The sequence below is a fragment of the Hemitrygon akajei genome, unplaced genomic scaffold (genome assembly GCF_048418815.1).
Source record: "Hemitrygon akajei unplaced genomic scaffold, sHemAka1.3 Scf000051, whole genome shotgun sequence".
Taxonomy (NCBI): domain Eukaryota; kingdom Metazoa; phylum Chordata; class Chondrichthyes; order Myliobatiformes; family Dasyatidae; genus Hemitrygon; species Hemitrygon akajei.
Genome location: NW_027331937.1, coordinates 3,349,869 through 3,365,546, shown reverse-complemented (window position 1 = coordinate 3,365,546; position 15,678 = coordinate 3,349,869).

The following is a 15,678-nucleotide window of genomic DNA, read 5'->3' as shown; positions in this document are numbered from 1 at the left end:
CTGTGTGGTGGTTCACTTGACGATGTTCCCCCTTGTGATAAGCTGCTGTTAGTGATGTTTCGTGTGAGGATTCAGAGGACAACGGGAAGATCGACGGTACCTCCTTGTCTGGATAAAAAACATCTCTCTTTCACTTCAAATTCTGTACATTTGAACTGAACAGAAATTTCTTACATACCATCGTATGAATTTAACTCCTGCCAGCTGAGCATAGTAATTGTTAACAGTAAAACCAGACTCCAGGTGTGTTCTATTGCTGCCAAAACATTTACAGTGTTGGGTGCATGTAGGAGGTATTTTCCCCAGGGTTGAGCGCACGTTAGAGGTATTTTCCAGTGTTGCCGGTGCGCAACACGACCAAGCTGAACAGTCTTCTAATATCTCAGCATAAACCACCTTTTGCTCTCTCCATTTTCTCTATATTCTTTAAAAATATTTCCTATTCTCGAATTTCTCCTTCGTTCGAGACCGAACTGTCGTAGTACTATCACAATGTTGTCATTTTTCCTGCCACATTTCTAACTGGACTTTTCCGAAGCTCCCTCAACATCGTCAATTCCATCACTTTTGTGTCAACTGCAAGAGTATTTATGAGTCACGTCGACTTTCATCCAAGTCAAACGCCAGAACATTTCCAACAATTCTGCCAAGTAGAATGGCTGCCAATCTGTGCTGCAAATGGATGGAAAGAACTGACTCCCATAGCCGTCTGTGGCGAGGAATTCCACATATTCACCAGCCACGGTCGAAACAAATTTCTATCCAACTCTGTCTAAAGTGATGTCTTGTAAATCCTCATGTTCCAGTTTCTGACTCCACCTCTACAGTAGCTATCCTCTCCACGTCCACGATATGTCGGCCTTTCAATATTCGATAGGTTTCAATGAGATTCCCCTCATTCCCCTCATTCTCCCGAACTTCTCAGGTACATTATAGTCACTACGATTTAATAATGGATCCGATTATCTCCTTAGTAGATACACCGATTCCATGTCCATTTCGGCGCTTGGAAATGATATCGATTAAAATAGTTGTTTTCAGAGAGTATTTCATTCCGAATGTGTGTTAATGGTCTTGATTCCCCTCGGAACAGTGAACGTGGTGACAATCATCATCCTGTCGCAGGGAAAGTGCGGTCTCTCCAAAGGCGTCACAAGGTACCTGGTTGCCATGGTAGCAGCGGATTAGCTGGTCTTTCTCTTCGATCTAGTATTGAGCAAGATTCCGATGACTTTCATGCCATGGGAGGTTTTCTACTGGAGTTTTCGTGTTCCCGTGTGTAATATTCACGCCACCATACTCTACGCCGCCACGGACAGTTCTGTCTGGTTCACCGTCGCTTTCACCTTTGATCGATGTGTGGCCATTTGTTTTCCGCAGCTGAAACTAAATTACTGCACTGGGAGAGTGGCGGCTCTGGTTCTGGGGCCAGTGACTCTGCTGAGCTGCGTAAAGAACATTTTCTGGTACTTTATGCTCGATGGGAAATATTCGACTTTAATTATGTTCTTGCTCTGCTTGGATAGTCGCCGTTTCTTTTCCGCACTTCAGTTGGTAACATTGCAAGCGATTCATTTCTTCCTCACCCCAATATTCCCCTTTGTTCTGATTCTCCTGCTCAACTGATTAACCATTAGGCACGTCTTAGTGGCCAGACGAGCCCGGAGGAGACTCCGTGGTTCTCCCGATAGCCAGACGCCCGCCGACCCGGAGATGAAGAACTGCAGGCAATCCCTCCTGTTACTGCTGGTGTAGTCTGGGAATTTCATCCTGCTGTGGGCGCTCCTGACGCTGCATTCCGTATGGGATAGCTTGTATATTTATCTTAAACCTAAACCCCCGAGTACTCTGCTGGAACTGGGCTACATTGTTCAGCTGCTGAGCTGCTGCACAAACACAGCCCTTTACGCCGTGGCCGAAAGCAGGTTCAGGCTGCAGTTCAAGGAGACGGTGAAATCTCCCTTTCGTCTCATGGCAATGTTCTCTCGTCGTTGTCAGGAGAGCATTAATCCTCAGTGAAGCCCCAATATTTCCCATTTCTTCAGTGGCATTTGCAGTTCCATTGGGGCTGTGGACGTCCCTGAATAGCTCCCGCCCTCCACCCTTCCATTCACAAACATGATCAGGGAATTCCCCAGTCTGTATCCACTCTGCTCCTTCCAGTCTACTTTCTTCACGGGTTCCCTGTCATGACCACTCTGGTCAACCAAGTGGGTGATTCTTCCCTTATTTGCAGGCGAAGTCTTGCCATCACCATCGCAATACGACCCTTCTGTCCTGCCGGTCTTCCGTGTGTTCAGATTGCCTGCTCAGGTTCTGCATGGAATGGGGGAGGGCGGGAGCTAATCGGGCCGTCCACAGCCCCAATGGTATTGCACATGCGACTGGCGAAGTGGGATATTTTGCGGCGCTATGGGAGAAGCTTCACCGAGGATTAATGCGGTCCAGACAACGCCGAGTGAACTTTGCCATGTGACGTAAGGGCGATTTGACCGTCTCCTTCAGCTGATCCCTGAACCTGGCCTGGATCACGGCGTAAAGGGCCGAGTTCGTGCAGCAGCTCAATATTTGCAACATGTAGCCCAAATGCTGCAGAGAAAACGGGGGCATCCCGACAATGTAATACATCAAGCCCTCCCATATGGAAAACACCGTCAACAGCGCCCACAGGAATATGAAATTCCCCGACATCACCAGCAATAACAAGAGAGATTGCCTGCGGTTTTTCATCTCTGGGTCGGCGGGCGTCTCCCCATCATGCGTACCACGGAGTCCCCTCCGGGCTCGGCTGGCCACTAAAACGTACCTGATGGTTAAACAGTTGAGCAGCAGAATGAAGACAAAGGGGAATATTGGGGTGAGGAATGAATGTATCAGAAGAAATGTTGTCTCCATAGATAGGGAAAAAAGCGAAGAATGCAGACAGAGCAGGGGCGAAACAATCATTAAATATGACCCAGCGAGCAAAAAGTACCAGGGTAAGTTCTTTACGCAGCTCAGCAGAGTGACTGTCCCCAGAACCAGAGCCGCCGCTCTCCCGGTGCAGTATTTTCCTTTTAACTTCTGAAAACAAATGGCAACAAATCGATCAAAGGTGAAAGCGACAGTGAACCAGACAGAACAGTCCGTGGCGGCGTTTAACACGACGGCGTGGAATTTACACACGGGAACACGTAACGACCAGATGACAACCTCCCACGGTTTGTAAGTAATCGGAATTCTTCTCAATAGAAGATCGAAGAGAATGACCAGCTGATCCGCTGCTACCATGGCAACCAGGTACCTTGTGACTCCTTTGGAGAGACCGCACTTTCCCCGCGACAGGATGATGATTGTCACCATGTTAACTGTGTGGGGAAAATAAAGGCCATTAACACACACTTACAAGGAAACTTCCTCAAACTCAAATTATTTTAATCGTTAGCTCTTTCGAGCAGAGATGCAGACATTTTTCTGAAGAACGAGGCTGGTGAATGTGTGGAATTTATCGCCACAGATGGCTATGATGGCCAGATTATTGGAACCATTTGTGGTGGGGTTGATAGACTCTTGATTCGTCGTGGCTTCAATTAATACGCGGAAAGGGCGTCAGAATGTCGTTGGAAGTGATGGTAAATTAGCTATTATTGAATGGCGGAGAAGGCTCAGTTCTGGATTCGCCAAATTCCTGATGGGCAAAGCAGTGATATCATTCGACGGCTGGGATGTATTCTAATTTTGGCGCCAGAAGAATGATTTGCAAAAGGTAAGTTTTAAGAAGATAAAACTCTGCGCAGGAGTGTGACGTCGGGCATTGAAGCGGGGGATATTTAAAAAGGGATTACTAGAGATTACCCCAGTGGTTGCACCCCTTTACAATAAGTACTCCTGTTTGAGTACTGCTGAGGGGGAGAGCCTACCTTGGGGATGCAACAGTGGACGTGCCTCCGACACAGAGTCCGACCCTGTAGCTCATAAGGATAGGGAAAGGAACAGGAAGGGTAACGAAAGGAATAGGAAGGTAGTAGTAATAGGGGACTCGGTAGTTAGGGGGTCATATAGGCGATTCTGTGGACGCGGTCAGGAGACACGGATGGTAATTTGCCTCCCTCGTGCCAGGGTCCAGGATGTTTCTGATCGTGTCCAAGATATCCTCAAGTGTGAGGGTGAGGATCCAGAGGTCGTGGTATGTATAGGTGCGAATGACATAGGTAGGAAAAGGGAAAAGGTCATGAAAGGAGAATATAGGGAGTTGGGAAAGCAGTTGAGAAGAAGGACCGCAAAGGTAGTAATCTCGGGTTACAGTTGAATCCTCGGGGGACTAATATCCTGGCGGGGAGATTTGATAAGGTTACTGGGGAGACTTTAAACTAGAATGGTTGGGGGGTGGGAATCAATTTGAAGAGACTACGGGAGAGGAGGTTAGTTCAGAAATAGAGAAAGCTTGTAGACAGTGTGTGAGGGATGTTAGGCAGGTGATGGAGAATGGGAGCGCTCAGACCAAAGATGTAGGGAGAAGGAAGGAAAATATAATAACGTTGATAGGATCGTAAGGGATAAACAGAAAGGAAGAGGTGGAGAGTTTCTTAAATGCATCTATATTAATGCTCGGAGCATTGTAAGAAAGTTGGATAGGCTTAGAGCATGGATTGATACCTGGAAATATGATGGTGTAGCTATTAGTGAAAAATGGTTGCAGGAGCGGTGTGATTGGCAACTAAATATTCCTGGATTTCGTTGCTTCAGGTGTAATAGAATTGCAGGGGCAAGCGGAGGAGTTGTTGCATTGCTTGTCCGAGAAAATATTACTGCGGTGCTTTGGCAGGACAGAATAGATGGCTTATCTAGGGAGCTTATTTGGGTGAAGCTGAGCAATGGGAAAGGTGTAGTACAACTTACAGGGGTGTGTTATAGAACACCTAATCGGTAGCGAGAATTGGAGGAACAAATTTGTATGGGGATAGCAGATATTTGTAGTAAGTGCAAGGTTGTGATTGTGGAAGATTTTGATTTTCCACACAGAGAATGGGAAGCCCATTCTGTAAAAGGGCTGGATGGTCTGGAGTTTGTAAAATGAGTGCAGGATAGTTTTATGCAGCAATACATGGAGGTACCGACTGGAGAAGGGACAGTTTTGGATCTTCTGTTAGGGAATGAGACAGGTCACGTAAGGGAGGTAGGTGTTGGGCAGCACTTGGAGTCCAGTGATCACAATACCATTAGTTTCAATATAATAATGGAGAAGAATAGGACTGGACCCAGGGTTGATTTTTGGTTTTATTGGAGAAAGGCTAACTTTTAGGAAATGCGAAAGGGTTTAGAAGGAGTGGATTGGGACAACTTGATTTATGGAAAGGATGCAATAAAGAAATTGAGATCATTTAAACGTCAAATTTTGAGAGTACAGAACCTTATTGTTCCTGTTAATTAGAAAGAAAAGGGTAAAACATTTCAGAGACCCATTGTTTTCAAGGGAAATTGGAAAGTTGATTCGGAAAAAGAGGGAGATCTACAGTAAATATAGGCAGCATGGAGTAAATGAGGTGCTCAAGGAATATAAAGAATGTAAGAAGAATCTTAAGAAAGAAATTAGAAAAGCTAAAAGAAGATATGAGGTTGCTTTAGCAAGTAAGGTGAAAATAAATCTAAAGGGTTTCTACAGTTATATTAGTAGCAAAAGGATAGTGAGGAATAAAATTGGTCCCTTAGAGAATCAGAGTGGACAGCTATGTGTGGAGCCAAAAGAGACGGTGGAGACTGAACAATTTCTTTTCATCGGTATTTACTAAGGACAATGATATTGAATTGTGTATGGTAAAGGAAACAAGAAGGGTAGTTATGGAAACTACGATGATTAAAGAAGAGGAAGTACCAGAGTTTCTAAAGAATATAAAAGTGGATAAGTCTCCGGCTCCTGACAGGATATTCCCTAGGACCCTGAGAGAAGTTAGTGTAGAAATAGCAATGGCTCTGACAGAAATATTTCAAATGTCATTAGAAACGAGGATGGTGCCGGAGGATTGGCGTATGTGGTTCCATTGTTTACAAAAGGATCTAAGAGTAAACCTAGCAATTAGGTTTGACGCCAGTAGAGACGGTATATCTAATTATCTTGATAGACAGGGTCTGATTAGGAACAGGTGACTAGTGGTGTGCTCAGGGATCTGTACATTGGATCTGTACAGGGATCCAATGTTGATTGTCACATACATTATTGATCTGGGGGATGGGGTGGTAAACTGGATTAGCAAGTATGCAGATGATACTAAGATAGGTGGTGTTGTGGATCATGAAGTTGGTTTCCAAAGCTTGCAGAGAGATTTAGGCCAGTTAGAAGAGTGGACAGAAACATGGCAGATGGGGTTTAATGCTGATAAGTGTGAGGTGCTAAGTTTTGGTAGGAATAATCAAAATATGACATATATGGTCAATGTTAGGGCATCGAAGAATGCAGTAGAGCAGAGTGATCTTCGAATAATGGTGCATAGTTCACTGAAGGTGGATTCTCAGGTGTGTAGGGTGGTGAAGAAAGCTTTTGGAATGCTGGCCTTTATAAATCAGAGCATTGAGTATAGGAGTTGGGATTTAATGTTAAAATTGTACAAGGCATTGGTAAGGCCGAATTTGGGGTATTGTGTACAGTTCTGGTCACCGAATTATAGAAAAGATGTCATCAAATTATAGAGAGTACAGAGGAGATTTACTAGAATGTTACCTGGGTTTAGCATCTAAGTTACATAGATTGGTTGAACAAGTTAGTTCTTTATTCTTTAGAGCGGAGAAGGTTGAGGGGAATTTGATAGAGGTATTTAAGATTATGAAGGCAATGGACAGAGTTGACATAGATAGGCTTTTTACATTGAGAGTAGGGGAGATTCAAACAAGAGGACAAAGGTTTGAATCTGAGTTGAGAGTTAAGGGACAAAGGTTTAGGGGTAAAACGAGGGGGGAGTTATTTACTCAGAGAGAGGTAGCTGTGTTGAACGAGCTTCCGGTAGAAGTGGTAGAGGCAGGTTCAGTTTTGTCATTTAATGTAAAATTGGATAGGTATATGGACAGGAAAGGTTATGGACTGAGTGCAGTAGGTGCGACTAGGTGAGAGTAAGCGCTCGGCACGGACTAGAAGGGTCGAGATGGCCTGTATCCGTGCTGTAATTGTTATATGGTTAATAATGAACTGAATAATTTTCCAAGTATCACGTTTACAGAAATTGAACTCCCGTCAACTGCAAACATGAGGGAATATGAGAACATCAGAATATTAGCAATTGGAGTAGGAAAAGTCCATCTGTTCGGACTGGCATGCTCCGGCAATGATCGTGACCATGGTTGATCTGATCGTGGACTCATCGCCGCAAACATGCCTTTTCTTCATAGCCCTTAATCGTTCCACTATGCAAAAAGACATGCCAGGCTGTTTACTGTATATCAATTGAGGTCGCCTCCATTGATTGATTGAGCAGAGAATTCCACAGATTCCCCACCCGCTAGGAGAAGCAGTTCCCCGTCATCACTGTCCTAAATTTTCAGAATCTTCAGGCTCTGTCCTTTACTTCGAGTCTCACCTACCAGTGGAATCAACTTTCCTGCCACTATCTTATCTATCCCTTTCAGAATTTTATGTTTTTATCTGATCTCCTCTAATACTTCTGGATTCCGACGAGTACAGTTCCGGGCGACTCAGTTGCTTGTCATAGTCGAACCACGATGTGAAATCAGCCGGTGAACCATCTATAAAGCCAGTTTATCGTTACTTAAGTTAGGAGGCCAGAAATGCACGGTACTGCTGACGCCGCCTCATCAGTAGTAGTTGCAGTAGTACATCCCTGCTCGAAAATTCAATCCCTCTGGCAACAACGGCGAAAATCTCATTTGCTGCACCTGCAAACTAACAATTTTGTGACTGAAGCAAAGTCCCTACTCACAGCAGCATCCTGTAATTGTTTATTACTTGTCGTCCACTTGTCCTTCCCAAGTGAATGACCGCTCAATTTCCAACATTTTACTCCATCTTCCAGACGCTAGTGCATTCACGTAACCTATTTATATCCCTCTGCATGCTCTCGGTTTCATCGGCGTCCTTTGTACGGCGATAGATCACGACAGTGATGATGCCAAAGTGACCTCATGCTCTATAACAGATGAGGCTATTTATTCATTTATTTAATTCAGTAATGCGGCCCACTCCACCAAACTTCCACAAAGTCGATCAATCCTGCCGTGACCCAACTGGACTCCACTATGGGGGCCATAAAGATCAGAAGTTCTGGTCACCTCAGTAGAGGAGGGACGTGTAAGCTTAACAGGAAGCGCAGAAGGAATTCAGCAGAGAGCTGACTGGATTGGAGAGCATTCTCTATGATCAGAGTTTGTGTGTGCTCAGACTTGTTTCTCTTGGAGTGAAGGTGTATGAAAAGTCACTTGGTGGAAGTGTTTGAGAGGGGAAGATCCATAGATAACGTTTGCCTGACCGAAAATTAACCGGGATCCCGACAGCCCGAGCGCTGGGAAGGTATATTCCGCAACGCATAGAAACAATAAAAAAAACCTGAACCACAATAGAGGTCATTCGTTCCACAATGCTGCGCCAATCATGTCCTTCCCTTAGAAATAAACTATGGTTACCCATACTTCCGTTAATACCCCTCCACTCTTTCACCCCATCCCTGACATATTTAGTTTTTTGCCTGTTCTCCATCTCCCTCTGGTGCTTCCCCTCCCCCCTTTATTTCCCCTCAGAGCTCCCGTCCTATGATCCTTTCCCTTCTCCAGCTCTGTATCACTTTCGCCAATCACCGTCCCAGCTCTTAGCTTCATCCCACCCCTCCGGTCTTTTCCTATCATTTCGCATTTCTCCCTCCCCCCACTACTTTCAAATCTCTTACTATCTTTCCTTTCGGTTAGTACACGACGAAGTGTCTCGGCCCGAAACGTCGACAGCGCTTCACCCCATAGATGCTGCCTGGCCTGCTGTGTTCCACCACCATTTTGTGTGTGTTGTTGTTTGAATTTCCAGCATCTGCAGATTTCCTCGTGTTTACCCATACATCTCAATTTTTCTAAGTTCCATGTAACTATCCAGGAGACTCTTAAAAGACCCTATCGGGTCAACCTCCACAACCGTCGCCGGCAGCCCATTTAAAGCTCTCAAAACTCTCTGCGTAAAAACGTACTCCTGAAATCTCTTCTGGACCTACTCCAAGCACCTGAAAACTGTGCCCTCTCGTGCTAGCCATTTCCGCTCTGGGATAATAGCCTCCGTCTATCCACATGATCAATGCCTGTCATCATCTTGCACACCTCTATCATGTCGTATATCACACCCCGTCGCTCAAAGGTGTATAGGCCCTGTTCACTCAACCTATTCTCATAAGGCATGCTCCCCAGTCCAGGCAATATCCTTGCAAATATGCTTTGCATCCTTTCTATGGTCTCCACCTGCTTCCTGTAGTGAGACGGCAGCACTCCTAGTTCGGTCTGTTCAGGGTCTTATGTAACTGCAACATTACCTCCCGGCTCTGAAACTCAATCACACCATTGATGAAGGCCAATTCACCGTATGCCTTCTTAACTGTAAGGTCAACCCCCGTAGCAGCTTTGAGAGTCCTATGCAGTAGAACAACAAGGTCCCAAGATCACAGAACTTCATGCAGAACATGACCCGTCTGCAAACACACTCTCACTTCTGTGGGCAAGCCAGTTGTAGATCCACAAAGCAGTGTCCTCTTTCATCCCATGTCTCTTTATTTTCTCAATAAGCGTTGCATGGAGCACCTTATCAAATGCATTCAGCCGATATTTGCTGAAGCGATACCCATTTGAGAGACCTGCCTAGCGATTAGCGTGTCGTTTGAGGACAAGTATGAAAGAGAAGACGGCTTACATTTTATCAACGTTAGTCAAGAGAAAGAGACTGTGCACTTACCAGGAACAGCTACAATGGCGAGTACAGGGTAGTAAACCAATTGTAAATTCTTTAGCACTCCCGCGATTCGAAGATCCAAATCCCAGGAAAAGTACTTCGTAATTCCCGCAGCGTTCAGGGCTGCATTTCGCAGATTATGATCCATTGCTGGGATACTCCAGCTACCTGTTCCCGATCCAGACTCCGTCCTCTCTCTATCCAGATCCCGCTCGTCTCTGATAGCAGAGAGTAACGGCACTGACTGAAGCTGTCGTGTAATGGATACATATTAATAGAACAGGTAACGAGCAGCCACTGCTCCGCGGTGACGTCGACAATCCCCACGGATACTCACTTAATTAAGTTCTACGGAGTAACAGGTGCAGTTAACCCTTTATTTGCAGTCCTTCAGCTAAGCAATACATAAGCAGACTGGAAGTGTATCAAATATTCGCAGCAAATGGCTGCCACCGATGCCTGCTGAGTCTGTAAACTGACATAAAATTGAGACTTGCAGCCAGACGCTGACATATAACCAGTCTGTAAATGAAGGTACATGCATCAAATAAAAAAAACAAGCAATAATGATGATATAAACGGATACAATAATTATTGCATAGATAGTTCTTAACATTTTAGTTGCGTCGGTACATTATGAATGCAACCGAGTTGAATAATTTCGCAATCATAATTTTCACATATAGAGAATTGACCAGCGGCCAATTGCAACGTCGGGTGATTCAGGAAGAGAGGAATTTAATCAGCCCGGGTATAAAAAGCGAAAGCGCTTCCTTACATTGAAAAGCAGCTTTGACCAGCGTCCATGTGGCATTTACGTTTGATCAGCAGGAGGAAGGCAGGGTCAAATGCAGAAGCCATCGTCTGAATGGACCGTCAAGCAGGTGATCTTCAGGCTTCTGTTCGCCGAGGAGTCAGCTCAGGGAGGCTTCAGTCAAAGTAGGCAAAAGAAAGGAAAAACACTTGGCTTTCTTTTTCCGTCCATTCTTCATATCTGATCAGATGGGATAAATGAGACGCCAGGCAGGATAGCTGAATGCTCCTCTTGCGGGATCTGGGAAGGCCTGGAGATCTCCGGTGGCCCTGATGATTACAACTGCGTGAGCTGCCTTCACTTGCAATTTCTAACAATCCGGGTTTAGGGTGTGGAGCTGGAACTGGACGAGCTCCGGATCATTCGGGAGGCAGAAATGATAGACACGTCATAGGGGAAGAATTTACACCGGGGGCACAGGGCACAGGAGACTGTGTGACAGTCAGGAAAGCGAAACGGCTGAAGGGGCCAGGGCACAACTCCCATGTGGCAAATTCCTTCACCTTTTGGATACCATCGCAGAGTTTGGGGGGCGGGAGAATCACCTAACAGTGTTCAGTCACAGTGTTCGGGTCTCATGCACTCAGTTTGACTCTGTGAGTCAGAAGGGAAGTGGGTGTTGAACGGTGTCTGTGTGTGCGGGTTGGCGGGGGGATGGCGGCCGGGGCACCGCTCCCATGTGGCAATCTGAACTAGGTGTGTGAACAGCTCGAAATAGTGGCCCATTGTGTTACCAGTGACAGAGGTGCGATGAGTAACGAAGTACTGCACTGCCATTTCCGGGAGTTAAGAGCGAAGTTAAAAGGCAGGACGCTCCTGGATTTGTTGCCCGTGCTACGTGCTTGTGAGGCCGGAAGCAGGAAGATTATGTAGATTAATAGTTTGCTAAAGAGTTTTATTATATCCCTGACGCCTGGAAATGGATTCTGAAGTCGGGTGCTCAGTAATATTGAGCGCAATGTTAACTGTTAAAGCTAATAAAATGGCTTCTTGGTCGTTTTATAATGAAATGGCTTCTCTGTAATATTATCTGACGAAGTGTATGGTCCTGTGTAGCTGCGATGCTTTGGTTATAACTACAGATAACGGGGAACTAACCAATCGGAGACCTGTTATGCTATCTCGCAGGGTGGGAACCGTGAGAGTGTTTGCGATCTCTTCGATCGACGAGGGGTGTGAAGAGACAGGACGAGTCCGGGACCGCTCGGCGATCGCAGGACGGCGGATACCGGAATTCGACGGTTCGCAGTGTTGTCGGAGGTTCGGAGTTAGTTTATGGACGAACGAGGAAGGTGTAAGATCCACCAAATTATTTTATGCACGGAACTGATAAATTTATTGAGCGGCGCCTTTGTTTAACCAAATAAAAGTTAAAAATTGTAATCATTTTATCGTACATTGTGTACTGTCTGATATTTTACGTTGTGGGCTTATACCTGGCTGCATTACACAGCATCTACGCAAAAATGACTACACAGATTGACAGGGCCTCCGGTCGTTTCCCCTAGCGAACGTTAGTTCATACAGCCTAGTGTTACATTTGTGGGGTCTCGTCCGGCTGTGTGATCACCCTGTTTAAAGTTGTGTTGTTATGTCGGCAGCCGGGTTCGAGAGTTGGAGTGCGACGTAATGTTGGCCAGTGATCAATACGTGAGTTTTGAGTTGAGTAGAGGCTCGTACCCTGGATGAAGTGTTACTTCGACGTTTGAGTATGGTTCAAGCTGCTGGCAAAGTTGAAATGCTACCTCGAAAGTTTGATTTTGAGACGAGAACAGACCTAGTGCTATTGCAAACAAGCACGGACATACGAGGGGCGGAGTTACCAGAGTTTATTGGTGTCCCAGGGGAGGCGGGAACATGGCGTTTGCAAACGATCAGGAGGGAAGGGTCGGAGGTCAGCGAGCTGGGTTGCCAGAGGATGAGGGCCGAGATCTTAGGGAACGAATTCTCTCGTTCCTGAGGGTGGAGAGGAAAGTGTGTTCAGATTTGGGAAACTAGTTTATTTCCCGTCCCCCAGCGAAAGGTGAGAGTTTCGACCTGGCATCTGCCATTACCTCCCTGGCGAGAAAGGCAAGGGGCCCCGCCAGAAGATAAGAATTTTCTCTGGAATAAAGCCCAGCCACGAAGGTGAAGAGGATTATGCGACTTGGAAGAACAAACTTCGCAGTTGTTAAGTGAGACTGGCAGTGCCCGGAAGATGAATTGCGACAGTGATTGGTTGGAAGTTTGCCGGGAATGGCAGCGCAGGTAGTTCGAGGCGTGAAGGATAACCAGCCCTCGGCCTCTAACGCTGAGTATTTGGAGGCATTGGAGACTGCTTTGGGGTTGACAGGGAGCTCCTAGGGTAGTTTCAAAACATGTGTCAGGAGAAGGGTGAGAGGCTCTTCGCGTAGCTTTGTCGGCAAGAAAGGCGTCTTAATGGCTGCGGCGCCGAAGGCTCATTCGGGCCTCTGAGGTAGATCAGTTAAGAATGGACAGGGAGCTAGAGGATCCCAGGCTGAGGACAGGATCGCTTGCAGTCTCCGGCTTTCCTATCAAACGCCCTACTCCATCTTTCGTTCATCTGATCGGAGAGGTGAGGGGGATGAGAACGCGTTTGGGCCGCGGGAGGACTCTGTCAACCTTGGGGTGAGGTAATCGGAACCAGCTCCAAACAGGAATTGATAAAGGGGGTATTTGCAGAGCCGAGAACTGAGAAGTTGCTGGGGTTCAGGGTAGGTGTGGACTCTCAGTTTGACGGACTGGTAGGGAGAGACCCCCCCCCCCCTTCACCTCAGGGGACAGACAAAGCAGAGGGCTGCGAGATGCGGGGGGTCCGCGAGAGGAGGGGAGGCCGGAAGTGTGTGCGATAACTGTGGGGAAGAGGGCCACTTGCGGCTGGAATGTGAGAGGAGGAAGCCCCTCGGAGGGCGCGTCCCTGGGTATCCAAGCAGGGAGAGGTGTCGGGAAAGGTAGAGGAGACCCAATGAGGGAACGGCAAAGGATTAAAACACACGTGTATTAAAGGTTTTCCCCTCAACAGGGAACCCACTACTGCGGATTAACTCTGTGAGAACCATACTTTTATATCAGAATGGAAACAAAGTCACCCTCATGGGCTAATTGGAGACACAGTCCAACCTCCCATCCTTTTTGGTAAATAGGTTTCTTCTGTTTCAAACCTTTCCTTTCTCTCAATTCTGCAAACTTTTACTAGTTCCAGCTACTTGTGAGAGTCATTTTTCAATACTCCCGATCTGAAAGTTTAAACAAGCGGCCGACTCATTGGTGTCTTCCATTGACCAAATCCATCTTGATTCTGGCTGTTTGTCTCTGTGTCCTTGTATCTTTAAAAACAATCTGGAGAATAAAATGTAAACATTCATTATCCTTTAAATAACGTCACCTTTCTCACCACAGCAATAGAGCAATTTTTATACTCAGCCGAAATCCAAAAGTATCGAAAAGTCATTGTCTCGGCCTTTTTAAGTGACAGTCCACAGAAAAGAAATGAACCCTGGGTTTATAAAAAAAAATCGAAACACCTGTTCGTAGACATATAATTCAGTCACTCTGCTGTTTGAGTCACTCATCTGCAAATATAAAAAAAGAAACGTAGAATTGAATGCCGCCAGCAGGTGGCAGAGTCTGATGCAGAGAGTGAAGTTGCAATTCACAATTCGCATTTTAATCAGAACAAATAAAGAACAGTCCATAGTTAATGTCAGACAGTGAGTCCTTCCTGGGGATTGTGATATATATATATATAACCGACTCGGATGTTTGCAAGTAGGCTGATTAGTAATCTTGCAGAAGATTACAAAAATATGCAAAATACCGGGTAATTTTCATGTGGTGGTTTCAAATGCACTGTAAACGGCAAGACGTTTCCACAGCGAGACGTGTGTACAAGGGTTGCACTTACTGGTGTGGTGATCGAGGCACAAGTAAATGTTGCCTTTAAAAGTAGCCGATCCAGACATGTGCATCTGAGGAAAATGGAAGGATAAGCTCGTTTTACAAGCATAAAGAATTAGTTTGCAACTATGGAAAAATTTTAAATCTACAACATATTAAATGAACTTCGGACCACAATGCTGTGCCAAGCATCTACTTACCTTATTAATTTCCTAGTGTTTGCGATAGGCCTATATTTATTAAAGCTCCATGTGCCAATCCAGTAGTCTCTTAAAAGACCCCATGCTATCCGCCTTCACCACTTTCATCGATATCCTTTTAGACACACTCAACAATCTCTGAGCGGAAAACGTAACCTGACATCGCCTCTGTACCTCCGTTCAGCAGATTAATGCTGTGCCCTCTGGTGATAGTCATTTAAACCCTGGGATAAAGCCTCTGACTATTCATCTGATCAATGCTTTTCAGCAGTTTATACAGATCTGTATGGTCACCACTCATCGTCCGTCTCTCACAGGAGAAAAGACCTATTCTAGAAAGGCATGCCCCCCCCCCCCCACAATCTACTCCCTCGCCTCCCGCAGTTACCTGGGGTACATCTCATCCGGTCCGGTGACATCCTACTTGATGCTTTCCAAAAGCTCCAGCATATCCAGTTACAAAGATGTAGTTGCTCAATCATTTCAGTTTGCTGCAAGTCATCACTACGTTCACCAAGATCCTTTTCCATAGTGAATACTGAAATAAATAATTCATTACGTACTTCTGGCTATTTCCTCCGGTTCCATACACACTTTCCCACTGTCACAAGTGATAGGTCCTATTCGTTCACATCCTGTACCTAACCTCCACCCACAAAGACTCCGAAACAATTCCACCATGACGTCCACCTTTTCTGCAACCGTGACACTCTGTGTGATCAACAGTGCCACGCCCCCTCCACTTTTTCCTCCCTCACTGTCCCTAAGGCCACTACATCATAAGACCATAAGACAAAGGAGCAAAAGTCGGCCATTCTGCCCATTGAGTCTGCTCCGCCATTTCATCATGAGCTGATCCAATCTCT